This window comes from Quercus lobata, chromosome 2, assembly GCF_001633185.2.
Source record: "Quercus lobata isolate SW786 chromosome 2, ValleyOak3.0 Primary Assembly, whole genome shotgun sequence".
NCBI lineage: Eukaryota > Viridiplantae > Streptophyta > Magnoliopsida > Fagales > Fagaceae > Quercus > Quercus lobata.
The window spans coordinates 56127936-56146460 of NC_044905.1; the positions used below are offsets into that span (position 1 = coordinate 56127936).

The 18525-nt window shown below is 32.4% G+C and overlaps 1 long non-coding RNA gene and 1 other non-coding gene across 4 annotated transcripts; both read right to left on the minus strand.

Moving 5' to 3' along the window:
* Nucleotides 1-724: 724 nt before the first annotated feature.
* Nucleotides 725-10732, minus strand: LOC115975915. 3 transcript variants are annotated; one of them, XR_004088210.1, is made up of 6 exons: nucleotides 10464-10732; nucleotides 9493-9648; nucleotides 3081-3134; nucleotides 2284-2959; nucleotides 1404-1565; nucleotides 725-1099 (listed from the first exon to the last, which is right to left on the minus strand). It is a non-coding gene; the product is annotated as an uncharacterized LOC115975915 (long non-coding RNA). The 3 variants fall into 3 exon arrangements; XR_004088211.1 differs by lacking the exon at nucleotides 1404-1565; XR_004088209.1 differs by having other exon boundaries at nucleotides 725-1565.
* On the minus strand, nucleotides 5236-5344 carry LOC115978512. The gene has a single exon (XR_004088782.1). It is a non-coding gene; the product is annotated as a small nucleolar RNA R71 (small nucleolar RNA).
* Nucleotides 10733-18525: the final 7793 nt, after the last annotated feature.

The following is an 18525-nucleotide window of genomic DNA, read 5'->3' on the forward strand; positions in this document are numbered from 1 at the left end:
GTAGTAATTTGAAACATGTGTGAAATTGAGGTATTAAATTAGCTAAAATAAAAGTTTAGGGGAGTGTCAAGGCAACTAGCCCAAAGTTCATGGGGGTGTTAGGACATTTTTCCCAATTGTTATATATTCTCTCTTGACTATAGATAAGCATTCATAATAAGTAGGGATTCCATTTATTCGAACTAGTATGTAACCCCGTGCTACCGCACGGGACTGGTTAATTGTAATGATGCTATTGGCCAATTTTGTTTTGTTTTTGTTTTTTTGGGATTATCACACGGATGATAGAATTAAATAAAACAATAACAAATATATATTGCATATTATTATCTAACAAATATATATTGCATATTATTATCTAAGTAATGCTATTGGTCTTTTTTTTTTTTTTGGTTTATCATACATAGGATAGCATTAGATAAAACAATGAATAAAAAAAGAGAATATTGCATTTTATTATTTAAGTGATGCTACAGTGAAGAAAAAAGAGAATATTGCATTTTATTATTTAAAATATATAAAGGGACATTAATGGAACTTTCTTCAAAAGTTTTTAATAAAATTGGACATGAATAGCATATTGGAATCAGAAGTGTGTTGCAATTCACAGTTTTTAGTGGAGATGTCATCAGATAGCACTTTTCCCCTATAGACATGTCTAATATGCTGTCCTTGAGTTTATTTTGAGTACGTTTCAAGCCGAAGTCAATATTGTTGTCTCTTTTAACACTTCAAATTGCCATTGATCAGTTTCACAAAATTAAAATTTACAGAACATTTTACCTTCTTGTTTTTTCAACATCCGAAGGTTAAATGTTTCTATTAAAATCCAAAAGTTCACCCAACTAAAAATCAAATATACATATCTTTCAGCTATTGTTAATAGCTCTACAATCTATTTATGCACCAAAAGCAATGACTAACTTGAAAGAAGAGAAAGATTACATGTTAGCATAAACTATCACTTCCAAAAGCATCATTAATCAAATATTAAAATGAAACTATAATTCAAAATAATTCCAGCAGTTGCCTATGTCCCAAATTGTAAGCTTCAATCTTCTCCCACCAATTGTGAGCAACTTAATCTCAAAATCCACACCTGAAAATGATTAAAACAATAATGAAAGTTCATAATACAATCTAAAGAATGAAAATAGTGATCCCTACAAAAATAGAAATAAAAGGACATGAAAGCTCTTGGTGCACCTAATAATACAGAGACTAAGGAAGCTCTTGGCCACCCTGATTAGGTCTTGGTTTTTCTCAAACCAAGATAATATTGACTATTTAACTCAAATGTTCGGATAGCACACAATGCAGAATTGTGACTGACGAAGTTTTTAAAAAAAATACAATTACATGAACTCCAAAAAATGAACTTAGCTCAGCAACGCAAGCAATACCTTACCAACATAGTCTACACTTGTGATAAGCAAGAATCCAATGTGATATTTGAGTCCTATAGAGGAGATGCAAATCTATAATAGGATGAGATGAAGTGGGAATCGTAGCAACTTTAGAGAAGCATATATCATGACAAATTCCTACTCCAAAATGACCAACATCTGCATTGAACTCTTGCTTATCAGTGCCAACCAATTTTGAAGAAATTGCTCTTCAACCAATAAATCTAAAAGATAGATTTGTGTTAACTTTCAATATAATTATTTTCAAATTTTGTTATACCACAAATTCTCACAATTGGTCTCAAATGAACCTCTGATGATGGCACCTAGTGGCACCTTACAAAACCACATCCACTTTATCTAAGTAGGCATAGAAGGAACAGAGCCAATCCTCTTAGAAGTATGGATAATACACATTTATGGTGAATAATTTCTATACAATCTTATCACAACAAATGGTAGTTATTTAAGGTTTGAGTCTAAATCATATACACCTATGTTTGGCAACCCAAATTTTAAAAAATCTGGGATAACTACATAAATAAATAACATATTGGAATTTTGTTTGTGTTTGTGTAGTAAAGGGAAAACAAAACCCATAGAGTATAATAAGAAGAAATATTAAGCTAGTATCAACTATCAATTTTTGAATAAAGAAACTCTATGCTTCAAGTGCATCACAAAAAACAAAAAAATCACAAATGGCATTTAAATTAGGGAAATCTTACTTATATACTTCCATTCAGGCAATCAACAGTTCAATCAGTATGAAATGTAACGAACTTAGAGTCATTATTCACTTCTCCAAAAACACAGTCCTTATTTACAAATCAAAGCAAATGAAAAAAATCAGCAATGAAAGAAGAATTTAAGCTACCATTATGTGATGTTGTTGACAGTCTCAGACAGCCTTAAAAACTTTAGTTTTGTTGCCTTATTAACCCAAAGACACACAAAACAAAAACCTGTGACAAACACATGGAATGGAAATGAAATTTTCTCAGAAAGCAAGAAAGCATAGGATACCTTACGTTAAGTTTTGTGAATGTTATACCTTATGTTTTGTTTAAGTGAGGGTCAGATCTGATATCATTCATAAGCAAATAGATATCTAACTATCATAAAAATAATAAAAAATAAAAAAATCACATGAAATTAATACAAACTTGCATAGTTATTAATGAAAGATTGTGTGCACCATTCCTACGCTTGAAGCCTGTCAATGAGACAGCGAAATTAGGACAAGAAAAAAAAAAGTAAGAAGTGAACATCAAATTTAATATTTAGTATTAAATTTTAGATTCAGCGTAGAAATTCTCACCAACAAAACCCATCAACAGAATTTCTCAACCAACCAAATAAATAAATAGAGCAATACAAATTCTGTTAGTTTCAATAGAAAACAGGCTAATTTTCCGGAACCAAATATTATATCTTAAAAAATCATTGCCTTTGAAGGATCTTGGAATCTGGTTGCTATCAAAATTAATCAATCTGTAAGTCCACGAAAGAATACCAAGAATCTCTTTGATGCAAATTCAACCTTTTTCCTCCTGCCACAACAAAGGAAACTTGAGAACTATAAAACAAAACCTAGAAAAGTATTTGAACTCTATGATTGAAAACCAATTAGATGGCAGATTATGCAGAGAACAATCAGCAAGGAATTGTTACCTTAGCTTTCTTCTACATAGAATCAACAAACTTCTCCTCATAACTGGCTCTTCTCTTATAAGCCACAACACATTAAAAGAATGAGACATGAGATATTTCCAAATAAACCAAAATAAAATCAGTTTGTTAGAGAGTGGTCACTCTTCTATGGCCACTGATGGGAATATATAGAGGGTTATTGATGTGCATGAAATATATACAATAAAGTACTCACATATCTACATATTTAGCCTTACTTTTATGTTATTTTGTGACTAATTATATAATATCTTTGTGTTGTAGGTAACAAGGGCTTTACATGCAAAGTGGGGCTAAGCCAATTGAATCAAGCCAACTTACATTCAGCCAGGCATGAATCCAAGAAAACACCAAATCCAAGTCCAATTCGGATTAGGATTCCAGATTGCACATCAGTTATTATTTTTGGCATAACTTTCGGCTCAGATGTCCAATCGAGATGATTCAAGTTGGGCTGGAACGATAACTTAAAGGGCTACAACTTTGTAGTTTACCAAAAGTCCAAATTCTGACGTTAAATGGGCCAAAATAGTCGGTTAAGTGAAGTCTAAAAATCTGGAATTTTCTCCAAACGGGAATTCAACTTGTAATAGGATTCTTTAACCTATTTAAAGGCTCTTTAGGGCAAAATTCAGGGAGGTGAGTGCTAGGGCTGAGGGCTGAGGGCTGAATGTGTAGAGAGTTGCAGCTACTTCTTCCATGACAGTTAGTTTTATTTTATTTGTCTAGTTTAATGTTTAGTATTTTATTTTTGTGTTTTCTTTCAATTACTATGAGTAGCTAAATTTATAATTAGGGTTGAGGATGAAACCTTGTTAAGGATTATCAGTTATATTTATGTGATTTGATTTTTCCCAATATAGTTGTTCTTTAATGATTTAAATTGTTCTTACTTCATATCAATTGACTAAGATGGAATTCTAGATATGAGTTCAATCATGTTTTTCTCATGATTTAGGATTTGTCTTAATTAATTGAATGCTTGGTTTATTAATTCTTGATTATAAAATTGGATATCACTTGTGATTTGTCTGTCAATGGATACAATTTATGATTTGATTTTTAGAATTGGATATATCTTGTGATTTATTTGACTACGGATACAATTGATGATTTGATTTTATACTTAAGAAGCGAAGAAGAACATGCTTTAGATTTTTAAACATAAGTTTTAATGATGATATTTTCCATGATAGCAAGATTGATTTCTAGATTATCATGTAGTGAGTTGGGAAAAGTTAATGATCATAAATATATGCTGATATGACTTACAAGGCGGATTCCAAAACCTTAATTCCTTTCTCTTGATTGTTTACATCTTTTTATTGCTTTATATATTTTTCTTAGTTTAACTATTTGCTTAATTTTATTAATTGCTTAGTTTATTTTATTGTAACCAACCAATTTTTATTTAAACTAGATTAGGATTGATTTGGTTAAGGTTTAATTAATTTTCCTACATTCATACAAGTCCCTGTGGGTTCGACCTCGTTCTTGTCCAACTATACTTCGGTACGGTTCGTACACTTGCGAGTATTTTAAAATTTCACAACAAGTTTTTGGCGCCGTTGCCGGGGACTTGGTTAGGAAAATAAATTAGGTCTTAATTGAATTTTTCCTTCTACTAGTTGTAGTTATTTTTTTTTTTTTAAATAGAAAAAAAACAAAAAAAAATAATAATTTCTTTGTGCTTGGTGTATGAGAACTTGGATACGTGATAAAGAAAATCGTCTTGTTAGTTTTGATTATTCATCCACAATGGGAGAAACTGGAGATGATTCAAAAACTCTTAGGGAGTTGTTCTCACCCATAACCACCAACCCTCCATCTTGCATAGTATTGCCTGCAACCACTGCTGCACATTTTGAGTTAAAGCCACAGATAATCCACCTTCTTCCTACTTTTCATGGATTGGATAGAGAAGATCCTTATATGCATGTGAAGGATTTTCTTGAGATTTGTGCTACTTGTAAGTTTCAGAATTTCACTGATGACTCTGTTCGCTTGCGTTTATTCCCTTTTTCCTTGAAGGATAAGGCAAAAGCATGGCTTAATTCTTTGTCACCTGGATCTATCACTTCATGGGAACTGTTGGTCACAAAATTCCTCTCTAAATTTTTCCCAATGGCCAAGACCAATGCTTTAAGGAGAGAAATTGCAGATTTTTATCAGGATGAACAAGAGAAATTTTATGAGAGTTGGGAGAGATTTAAGGACTTGATCTTAAAGTGTCCCCATCATGGTTTTGAAACATGGAGACTAGTACAATATTTTTATAATGGTTTGACTCAGACAAATCGTAACATGATTGAGTCCATGAATGGTGGTGGATTTTTGAGTCTTGTAGATGATGAGGCTTACAAATTTCTTGAGAATTTTTCTGAAAGTTCACAACAATGGGATTTTTCCAATCGTAAAGAGAGATGTGCCCCTGCAATTAAGAAATGAGGATTGTATGAAGTCAGTGAAGATTTAGACATAAAAGCTAGGTTGGACAATCTCACTCGTAAGGTTGAAGCTTTAGCTTTAGGTAGAGGAATGAATTCTGTCAATCAAGTTCAAAGTGAAACATGCTCTATTTGTGCTAGTCCTATGCATACAACACAAATGTGTCCTTCTGCAGCTGGGTACCCTGATTTTTATGCTGAGCAAGCAAATGCACTGAATAATTATGGAAAACCATTTGCTAGTCCATTTTCAGAGACATACAATCCAAATTGGAGGAACCATCCTAATTTCTCATGGAGGCAAAGTCAGCCTCCCACAAATGTAGGTGGACAACAAGTGCATCAACAAAGTCAATTTCGTCCACCTACTCAAGCATATCCTCCCATTCCTCAATCAACACCTCAGTTTGTAACACCACCAAGACAACAACCATCTTTGGAGGAGTCTCTCAAAACTTTCATGCAGTCAACTAGCCAAGCCATTCAAGAGATGAAAAGTTCCACCCATTTGAATACTCAAGCTATTTCAAAGTTGGAAAATCAAGTTGGCCAGTTAGCAACCCAAGTTGGAGAAAGGGAAAAAGGAAAGTTTCCTAGTCAACCTATACCTAACCCAAAAGGACAGTATGCCATCAATGGTTCTTCTAGTTCTACTCATGGACAAGAACATGTTCAGTCTATTACTACCCTTAGGTCTGGTAAGCAAGTTGATAATCAAGTGAAAATGCCAGAAGTGGAGGATGATGAAAATATTATGTTAAAGGAAAAAGGAACTCATAGTTCACATGATGATCATAGAGAAAAGAAGGACAACCCACCCGCCACTCCAATTCAGGATCTTAATTCCCCCCTTGATAAGAGGTTTGTTCCTAAAGCTTCATTTCCTCAAAGGTTAATCAGTCCTCAGAAAAGTGCACAATTTGGAGACATTTTAGAGGTCTTTAAGCAGGTGCAAATAAACATTCCATTTCTTGATGCAATTCAGCAAGTTCCTGCTTATGCCAAATTTCTAAAAGATCTTGTGACAATGAAGAGAAAGACAAATGTCCCTAAAAAGGCATTTTTGACCGAGCAAGTCAGTTCAATCATTCAGAATAAATATCCAGTGAAATGTAAGGACCCTGGATCTCCTACAATTTCATGTAGGATTGGGGATCATCTCATTGAGCGAGCTTTGCTAGATTTGGGGGCAAGTGTGAACTTATTGCCATATTCAGTATACTTACAGCTAGGTTTGGGGGATTTAAAACCAACAACCATGACACTTCAATTAGCTGATAGGTCTGTGAAAATCCCTAGAGGTATTATTGAGGATGTGTTGATTAAGGTGGACGCATTCTATTTCCTGTTGATTTTGTTGTGTTAGACACTGAACCTACTCTAAATGCCAATACACAAATCCATGTCATTTTAGGTCGCCCTTTCTTAGCCACATCCAATGCTTTGATCAATTGTCGGAGTGGTGTGATGAAGATTTCTTTTGGGAATATGACTGTTGAGCTTAATATTTTTGACATAAGTAAGCAAGTACTAGACAATGAGGATATATGTGAGGTTAACATGATTGGGAGCCTAGTCCATGATACTTTCCTACAATCAAGTTGTGAGGATCCCCCAAATGCTTGCTTAACCCGTTTTGATTGTAATTTGGATACTGAAAAATCAATTGAGGAGGTCAATGCATTGTTGGATTCTATTCCTCTCTTAAGTATTGATAGCTGGCAGCCAAAAGTGATCCCTCTTCCACTTTCTTCATCCCTATTCCCATCTATTGTAGAACCACCAAAGTTGGGTGAATTTTGGGAACACCAATTGATAAGTATACTTCAAGAGTATAAGGAAGCTATAGGTTGGAAAATTGCTGATATTAAGGGTATTAGTGCTTCTGTGGTTATGCAAAGAATTCACTTGGAAGACACTGCAAAAGCTTCTCAACATGTTTTTGACCCAGGTAAGTTACAATATCATTAGACTAGTCCATTCATAATATGAATTATTTATCTCCATGGTGTTGTTGGGATTTGGATGGTCCTGTTTATCAGGATTGATCTCCAGTTGTGTTAAATCTTTTTGAAAAAAAAAAAAAATTCTTTTTTATTTTCTGATTTTAGATTAATCTTTGTGTTTATTTTCTTGTTTAGTTTTATTTTCTTTTGTTCTAGCTGATATGTGACAGAAATTAAAATTTATAACAATCAGCTTGATTAAGGTACGTCTCCTCCTTCTCCTTACCTTACTTTTCCTACTTGAGTTTCTCATGTTGCATATTCATATTTTGCTCTCTTTTCATTCAAGACATATATTTGAGAGTATCATTTTTAACATTGAGGACAATGTTTGGTTTAGGTTTTGGGGGGATGCATATAGCTTTCTATCTTTTTGTTTTGTTTAGTTGTGTTAAAAAAAAAAAAAAAAAACTTTTGCCTAGCTTGAGGTTTATGTTTTGAGTTCATTATACTACTCTTGCTTAAAGAATTTCATTGCTTTCATGCTCAATTCATTGCACATGCACATAGCCACTCAAACACAACTTGTTGTTGAAGGATAAAAATGATTAGAAAATCTTGATGATAACAATGTGGAGACTGTAACCCCTGTGAGTTTTGAGCCAATCATTATTTTTGGAGGGTTATTCATTGTTTCTAATCTTAAAATTCATTTGGAAGTGCATAACATATTTCCCTTGTTGTAGTCTCATTGTTTTTTTCTTTTGGCCAAGAAAAAAAATATATATGATTTTATGCCACACTTTAATCTTTTGAAGTCATTGATGTTGAATGAACTATACTAGTCTTTGAGAGATGAGATTAGGCCATTTTTGTCTACTTTGAGCCATATATGTATTTTTCTTTTTTTTCTTTTTTTGATACATTATCGCTAGTCACCCCGTTGAGCCTTTTAATTAGCCTTTCTTTCTTAAAGCCCTTATCCATAGTGTTTCAAGATTGAATTTGATCAATTTGTTTCAATGTGGTGGTTTGTAAGAGAATTCAAAGAAAGAAAGAAAAATTCAAAGAAAAAAAAAAAGAAAAAGAATTGAAAAGAGAAGAAAAAAAGAAGAAGGGAAAAGTGTCAAAAAGAAGAAAATAAAAAAGGTTCTCATCAAATTTTGAGAAGTGAAATGTAAGGAAGAAGTACTACTTTGAAGAAGAAGAGTTGAAAAAAAAAAAAATGCTGAATGAAAATTCCAAAAAGAGTTGACATTCCAACAAATCTTGAAAACACTTCTTATTATTTACCTTCACCCTTTTTCATTTCATTCCCTTTGCTTTTACCCTACATTACGTCCTAATAAAGTCCTTATTTGATCTTGAAGATTGTGTAGTTCAGATATTGATATGACTGAGAAGAAAAAGGTGTGGTATAAATTCTTTTTGGCATCCTTTCATGAGACTACTTGTTCTTTCTTGATTAAGCGTTTTTCATGTGTTTTATATGTGAGGTATTTGATTTTGCTTACATTACTCCGCTCACATATATTGTTGAGAGTGTAACACCCTATTTCAGAGTGATTTCATTTGTTGAGTGATAACACCGGAAAGATTTGAGTTGAAGCATACTTTCAAATAGAGATTCGAGTCAAGTTTATTCTAAAACTAAGAGTATGTTTGGGTTGGCTACCAGTTATATATTGAAAGGAATCTATATTAGGTTTTGACTATACAAAATCTAAACCAATTTCTTAAATCAAAACCAACCAACCAAAATAGCAAAACCTAAATCCTATTAAACGCACAAAATTAACATAAACGATTTTACTTGTAGCAGTTCCAGCGATCTGATATTGGGTTGGTTGTGAATATCAAAACCTAATCACAATTAATAAACAAACTTAAATTGAAGATAAAAACTCACCGGTAGTGGTTCCAGCCTCTCTTTATCTTAACAAATTATTAAATTTCAGAAAAGCAACTAAATAAAAGTGCAGAATAAAAGAAAGGTCTTACTCTTTGGTGATCCTTCTTTCTGTAGTAGTACGTGCCTCCCCTCTCTTTATGCCTCCATAATCCTCTTCTTTTATAGTGAAGAACCCTAATTTCTTGTCTGCCATTGACAGCGAGAGAAAGAGCTATCAAGGATTTTAGAAAGAACCCACCTCATCTCTGTAGAGAAAGGAATTGACAGATATAAATCCAAAATGCTTGAAATCAAAAAATCCAAATAACCAGAAAATATTAAATAAGAATAGTCACAACTGAAAAGCATTCATTATTGATCCTGAGAGATGCTTTTCAAATTTCATAGCATTCATTGAAAAAAAGGGAATGGGTTGTGAAATTGAACAAAAAATGAATGACCCATTATCAAAATCATCCATAAGATAATGAAAATCACTCTTGGATCATCCGCAAACTCCATCTACTCACAAAATAAATAAATAAATAATTACTTATGAATTATGATACGGACAATGAAATTGGCATTTTTCAATTCACGATTAACTCCTATCAACTCCCTCGCTTCTATGAAGATGATATGTCATAAATCAAAACAGAATCATAATAACAAAAAAAAAAGCTAGTGAACTTAGCCCAAAACAACCCTTTTGTTTACTAAAACTCCAAATTTGATGTTCATAACTATTCTTCATTTTCACTCAGGAACCAAACAAAGGCTATGAAATTGAACAAAAGCCGAATATCCCAGCATCAAAATCAACAATAAGAAAATGTATAAAAAAAAAAGCGCTCTCAGACCATACACAAAAACCCATCTACACACTAAAATAAATGAATAAATTCACAACATTTAGATAACCAAAAAAATCTAAAGAGCATCCAAATTTGATTTTCACATCTTTCCCCTTCATTTCCACAGGAACCAAACAACTTCTAAGAAACCCAACGACCCAGAATCGAAATCATCAAGAAGAAAACGAAAAAAAGAAAAAAAGAAAAGCGATGGATTAGTAAAATACCAACTGTAACCAAACGCGGAGGTACCGTAAGTCGTTTTTGTAACGGCGATCGGAATCGAAGGTCTGCGCGCACTTCTGCAAAAACCGTGGCAGCTTCTCGTTCAGTACTTGCGAAGGCAGCGAATCCTTCATCTTTCTGATCCCTCTGTATATACAAAATGCCAAACAATCTTACTTTTTAAAACCATTAAAAGAGCTACCCACAAAGAAAGAGAGAGGCATATTGGAGCCATGCGAGAAGAGGGTCGTTGCCAGAGTAGGATTTGATGTCTGAGATCAAGGAGGTCAAGAGATCGGTGTTGTTGTCGTTGTTGACTTTGGCAGAAAGGGAGGTGAACCTGTAAAACAGGTGTGTTTGATATATAAAGAAGAGCAAAAGGTTTTATTTAGCCAAAAAAAAAAAAAAAAGAGCACAACATTTAAATGTAGAACACAGATTTCTAGAAGGGGAGGTGAAATTGGACTCCAATTTCAGATTGAAACCCAGGAGTTCCAATGCCTTTGGGTGAGGTCTTGTGCTTGGCGCGTTTAATGACATGCCCACTAACCATCGATCAAAGTAAAATTCACTGCTGAGCTAAAATCCAAAACCCTCGAAAAGAAAATTGTGAAAGCACGATTGGGAAAAAGGGTTTTTTGCGTTGTGTACGGACGAATAAGAAGAAGGGAATCAAAAATACAAAAAAAGAGAGAAATTTTTTGCTTTTAAATGGGTTTGCTTGGAATGATATGTGTGTGCGTTGTTGGCTTTGGTTTTGGGCTTTGAGAGAGAGCGCCAATGATGAAGGTGGAAGTTTTTTGTGTGACAAAAGGAGAAACTAATGAAACAGAAGATAAACATGCGAAAACAAAAAAACTTATATAATTAAAGAATAAAAATTATTCACAAAAAGGAAGGAAAGCAGATGCAGATGAAAGAAAAGAGTAATCGAACCTTAGGAAGAATTTGTTTTGCTGCTCAGGACCATTAAAATTGTGAAGAAAAATACAATTGGAATAGATGCAGAACCACCAGGACCATTAAAACTGTGAAGAAAAGTACAAAATGCAGAACCTCTTCTATATAAGATAGAGAAATACCAAGAAGCATGCATCATTGATACCGAGATATTCTTTTGAAATTCCATAGCATTCATTGAAAAAGAGGGGAGCTGTATATTGAAGGAGAGTAAGGATTTTGGGTTTTGAGAAGGGGAGGTGAACCTAAAAATACGCGGGTGTGAAGAGCAGAATGTTTTATTCACCCAAAAAAAAAAGCACAGCGTTAATTGACTGAAATTGATGTGTACACGTGGCAATCTAAATTGGAGTTGTAATCTGGACATGTGGCACAAAATTAGAATTCTAATTTAGAATTCAATTTCACACTCTCTCTGCTTCACCTATTATTTTATATATAGATTATGGGCTAAAATAAAAAAAAGTAAAGACTATGAGTAATAAAAAAAAGCCAATATAAAGCAAAAGAGATTCTAAAAGAAAAAGTTCTATTATTGAGGTGATCAAAAGTATACTAGTTAGAGGTACGCAACTTTCTTATACATAATAATAATAATAATAAATAAAAAGGTTATAATGAAACTTTAAACATTAAGTGATTAGATTATAGATCACATACACCAAACATCTAAATAGGATCTCTGCAAATAATCGTAGGAGAGAATGTCGATTGATATGGAAGAAATAAGTTAATAACATGGGTAGTGGGTGTAATGTACCGATCCGTGTTCAATTACTTTTTCTTTATACTGTGTTCTCTTTTGGTCATGAATTTTAAATATTTGTTGTTATTGATAACAGGAGTGATACTTGTAGGCGAAAAACTGACCATTTTAGAAATTGAAACTACGTTCTAATATTATGCAAAAGCAATCGGGTCCATTCACAACCAATAATTAATTCAAGGAGTTTATCAAAAAACCAATAATTCAAGGAAAAGACACTCCTTTCTCAAAAAAAAGAAAAGGAAAAGACACTAGAGGCATAGAGGGTGAGTGCAAAGCTATTTATTAGTTCAGAGCAATCAATCACGGTAGGGACATAGACATTTTTGTTGTTGTTGGTTTGAAATGGCATCCAATAAACAAATGAAACAAGAAATATTGATAGAGAAAGAAATAGCAAACTTTATTGAAATAGAAAAATATCTATATATACAGCCCCAATAATAGTCTTAGCCATGTGAAAGCCAAATAGCTAAATTATGCTAGTTTAAATAAACTTCTATATTACATTCATAACATCTTAAACCAATTAGCTCTCAGCAAAAAATTAACCTTGGCTATAGATGGCTTTGGTTAGAACTAACAAAAGTCACAAAACACCTTTGAAAATGATGCAACTTTAGGCATATCTTAAAAGCTTGTAGGGATTTCCTCTACCACTTAAATTCAAAACTTCAGAGCTAGGGAAGCCAGCATGAAAATCACCTGTTTCATGGCTATAAAGCAGAGTGTATTTTCCAACTTTTGAAACTTTGCAGCAACAACAACTTGTTAACCCAAAAAACCCATGGATCAACTAGTTGAGATTTCCATGAAAAAATTGAATTTCAATTATCGTAAAACACCGAAAGTGTTGTGAGACTTCTAATAATTATCATAAAACAAAAACTATCGTGAGTTCATTATTAAGTTATTTGTTTTTTTTAATAGAGAGGAAAATAATCTAAAAATGTGGTAAGGGGGCAAAATAAGCTTTAGACTCTTGTATTGAAGGAGTTTGGGGGAAGGTCAGAGGGGGCATTTGCCCCCCGCACGCCCCCTTGGCTTCGCCCCTAGGCCTAACCTTAATATGGGATAAGTCATTAGGGGTTGGTAAATGGGAAGCATGCCTACTTGCCATAAAACCGTATCACATGTTAAAGTCGCAGATTCTAATTAGCTCAACTAATAAAACCTTTTATTATAGACTTGGAATTCGAATCTCGCTTGTACCAAAAACCAATTAATGTCTTGGTTTGACATTAAAGAAAAATCTTAATAGAGTAGACGATAGAGTTCAAATTATATTGTATCTAATAAATAAAATAAAATAAATGGGCAAAGTTGTATTGAATAAGTTATGCTTAATTATTGTCACAAGATTCACGACTCATCACGAGACTTACTATAAAAAAAAAATGTAAGTCATATTGAATAAGTTATGCTTAATCATTGTCTACTTTGATCCCCATCCTGGTTTACCACGTGTTTTCTGTGATCTTAGGCATTGATCTCTATCTTATCAAACTAATAGTTCTACAACTTTCTTTCTTATCGAACTAATCATTCTATAACTTGGATCAAAGAAAACAAAAATTCCACGAAGACAATTGAGTAAGTTGTCAATATCTCATATTCATTCTCTATCAATCATGGCAAAGACAATTCTACAAGCATCTTTTTTTCCTTCTCTTTTTATTTTTTATTTTTTTAAATTTTTTTATGTGTGTTTATTGTAAGCATAGAGAATTGTAATATCTAACGAGAAAGATCTCAAGAGAGTTGCATTAATTCCTATAAAAGATGTAATATTGTATTTTGTTAGAGATATATTAAACATATTAGCACTGTTATAAGCCCAAGGTCACCTACTTTGTGTGAAAGGCAAGTCTCCTACTTGTACTAGAAGTCTAGAGTTTAGTCTACTATATATACTGATATTATGGTTCATTCTAACACATACTTTGCACTACACTCTCATATAATAATGATATAGCTCTTAAGGGTTTCCTTCGTGGACATAGGTCGTCATGGTTGCACCACATAATCTCATGTTCTAATGTTCCTACTCTATACTTCCTCTTCCGCATCTACTCTAACATATATAACATAGTATACACGTCAATGCTAATATTTAACATATTTGATGCTACCTTAAGAATTGAAAATAAACCGAGAAGATTTTGTAACTTATTTTATTATTATAATGAATTCGTTTAAGGCTGGTTCTATGATTTATTCCTAATGGGATTTCTTAGTGCTTTTGTTAGAGATTAATATGTTTTTGTGAGTTTAAGATCTTGGCCTGGTAATTTTGATTATATTATTTTTGAGGACAGATTAGAATTATTTGTTAAATTTCTTTCTTCAAGTGTTCGTTTTGGCAAAAATTATTTTTGCTAACTTATTTTATTATTTAGCTTGTTTTTCTACTATTTATGGGTTCCACTATACTTTTTGGTACTATTTAAGGGTCCTACTGTACTATTTTAGGCTCAGCTAATTTTTACCTTTATCTACAATACTTTCAGTAAAAAAATTTCAATTTCAGCAAAATAAGCGAATTCCAAACGGACTCCAAATAAAATTAGATTGTGGCCCAACAATGTCTTATCAAAGCTTGGCTCATTAAGATGGATAACATTTGATGCGATAGTTATATAATTATATTGGTACGACTTATTAATGGAATTTATGAGAAAATAATATTTATTACAAGTTTCCAATTAGTTTAATAAAGTGCACAAGAGCATGGATTTAGTTATGGAGACAATGATTATCTTGTTCAGGGAAATTTTCCTCTTATTATTTATTAAGGTGGAATTCTCATGAAATGAAGATGGCTTGATATAATTTGTGTCAAGTAAAGATTGCTGAGTATGTAATTGTCTCAAATTGTTATTATGACTTGGATAGTTATTTGAGTTTTCTAAATTAAGGAAACTTCAATTGGTTGTCATTATTTATTTATTTTTTTTTTATAGGAACTTGGCTATCATTGTTTTTTTTTTTTTTTTTTTTTTTTTTGAGAAATAATTACAATATGCTGCTAACCCCGCAGCTCGAACCCTTTCCCTCCAAACCCCCAAGCACTTTGTGCATGGGAAGGTGCCAATTCAACTACAAGACCTTTGGCATCATTGTTTTTCCTTGATGTGGAAGAAAATTTTATTCCTAGCTAAATAAATTTTATAGATCACATACATGGAAATAGATATAAACTATCACCAAACATCTAATAGGATCTCTGCAAATAATCGTATGAGAGAATGTCGATTGACATGGAAGAAATAAATTAATAACAGCAGGGGAAAATATATAAGACTCTAGATGGGAAACGCAAAAGTCATTATATCACTTGGGTAGTGGGTTATAATGTAATGTAAGTGTTCAATTACTTTTTCTTTATACTGTGTTTTCTTTTGGCCATAACTTTTAAATATTTGTTGTTATTGTAGGCGACAAACTTGACCATTAGAAATTGAAACTACGTAGTACTGATATTATTTATGCAAAAGCAGTTGGGTCCATTCTTTTTTCTTTTTTTTTTTGGCTAGGAGCAGTTGGGTCCATTCACAACCAATAATTCAAGGAAAGGACACTAGAGGCCGAGAGGGTGAGTGCGAAGCTCTTTATTAGATCTGAGCAATCATGGCACGGACATGGATTTTTTTGTTGTTAGTTAGAAATGGCATCTAATAAACAAATGCCATGCATGACACATTTCTGATATACGAAAAGAAAATGAATTTTACTAATGTGTGTTCTTAGGACACATATTAATTTTTATTTTTGGAAAATTTTTTTTTGAAAATTGAAAAAGTAATGGTAGTTTTTTCAATTCTTGAAAAAATATTTCTAAAAATAGAAAGTTTAATGTGTGTCCTTAGGGCACACGGTAACCGAATCCAAAACAATTAATAAAACAATTAATCGGTAGAATCGAATTTTAAAACAATTAATAACACCCTATTTTTGATAGCTTCCCAGTATGAATGAGGAAGCACATTGTGAGAGAGTTGAGTCATGACAATCAGTCAATCACCAATAAAGCAACTCCTATATAATATCATTAGTTAAAGTTTGATTATTGATAATGTATAGTGTATAACTGACAACTTCAACATCTAACACATGTATAAAAGATGGTTTCACTCAGCTTAATTTTTTGTAATATGATTAAGGGTTGTATTTATTACACACAAATTATTACGTACAGTTTTACACATTCTCATTTTTGAACTGAAACATGACTTGAAGTCATGATTAAGTTCAAAATTGTGATTTTAAGTTGCAGTTTAGTTCAAAAATAAGGCGAATTTAATACTGAATAACAGTTTGTGTAACAATGCAACAACTCTTAGCCTATGGTTAAACTAGGTTTCTATGGTTTGGTGGAAGTATCTTAATTGTGTAAGTAATGTCCTTTTACTATTATGAACACACTTTTTTATTGATTAGATAGTCAAAATAGTTAGTCTACATGTGTTAATATAATGATTCCAAATGAGAGTGAAAGAGAGAGAAGTTAACCGGGAGGACAGAGTGTGAATTGTGAATATCTAGTGAAAATCTTTTTGGAAATGTATTTGAGAGAGAGAGAGAGAGAGAGAGAGAGAGTAGACTAGACTTTTTAAAGGCATAACAGGAGGCAAAGTGGTGGAGCATCCTCTTCTTTTTTATTTTGCTATTTCTGATAATCAATCAGATCTTATTCCTTTGCGATAGATAGTGAAGGGCGGTCCCTCCTATATATGTGATGGATGCCAACCCGCACATAGCGTATGTGTTTTGGCACAGAAGGAAAAAAATAATAATAGAAGTGACTTCAAAACAAAATTAAAATTATATATTATATATCAAAACATGTTCAAGCCATGTACTTTCACATTAGTCTCTTAAAATTAGCATTTAACAATTTGGGATAGTTATTGCTTGTAAAATTAAAAATGGAAAGGGTTTGGCCTTGAGGTTTGCTAGAAAATGTATTCATGAAAATATTCTAGTGTTAAGCAAGGAATGCATGGGTTTTGATTAAAGTTTGCACATACCATAGAAAGTTGGGTGTGACAAAAAAGAAACAAAGGTCGGTCCATATATTTAACAGTAAAGGCAAGTGGGTAAGCTTTTTTGCACATTGTGGGGTCTAGAAGATGAGTTTCAATTTGACGAGGCCAAAGCATGAGACCATTTTCTTCTAATTCTATAAAAACGGACAAAACAAACATATAGAGTGGGACCTTTCTACGTAGTGAGCGCATAATTGAATCTGATAGTGGAAAAAAAGAGACTTTAGGTGGGAATTGAAAAAAGTCATTTTCTCCCTTAGAAAGTGGGTATAATGATAAGTATCAATTCGGTTACTTTTTCTTTATGATCATGTGAATCAACATGAATTATGATAATCACGTGAGTGGCCAATTATTTTTGATAATAAGGAATTGAACCATCTATATCATCAGTTACATTTGTGAACGCAAGTTGCTGAAAATTAAATAGCAACGATAATCTTTCCCTACATAATGATAAACTGTTTTGAGCCGGTCCGGTGAACAGAATTTTTTTATTTTTTAAAAAAAATATATTTTTTAACTTTTCGAATTCATGATTATTCATTATTTTCACGGGTGTGTATACAAGAAGTTGTATTTATTTATTTATTTTTGTAAGAAGAAGAAGTCAGTATTTCCTAATATTTGTTTTCCCTTTTATCAACTAATTTACCTTCCTCTTTTTCACATAATTTTATTGTTTTTTGTAATGATGACAATTCATGTTCACATGTGGGGATTGTTTATGAGTATTCGACTTTATAGGTCAATAAAAACATGATAAATTTATTAATCATGTTAGAATCACTCGACCTTTACACATGTACAGTGTGTTTATTAAATAGGTTGACACGACATGACTCACATAACCTATTTAATAAACAAATTGTGTTAGGGTTGACATGACCTTGCGTGATCACTATAACTAGAAGCATAAATATTCTATCAAGACAAGAATCAATGTGTATAGATTTTTCTTTTCCACAATTTATTGTGTTAGCAACTTGTTGTGAATGACAAAAAAAAAAAAAAAAAAAAAAAAAAAAAAAAAAAGAGGTGTCATTGATAGATTCCTATAAAAACAACCATCCACCAATCATAACTTACCATCTGGGTGGCATTTATATTATTATTGTGAAGTAAGTTTTCATAGCAAATTTGATTCTTACGTAGATTTCTTCATGTGTTAACACAACTAGCATGTAGTCCGTGCTTACACACGGAAATATTAACAATTGTGATGATAAGATGTTTATCTTAGTAGATTCAATTTCCACATTGAGCATTATGAATGGAAGTAACTTAACA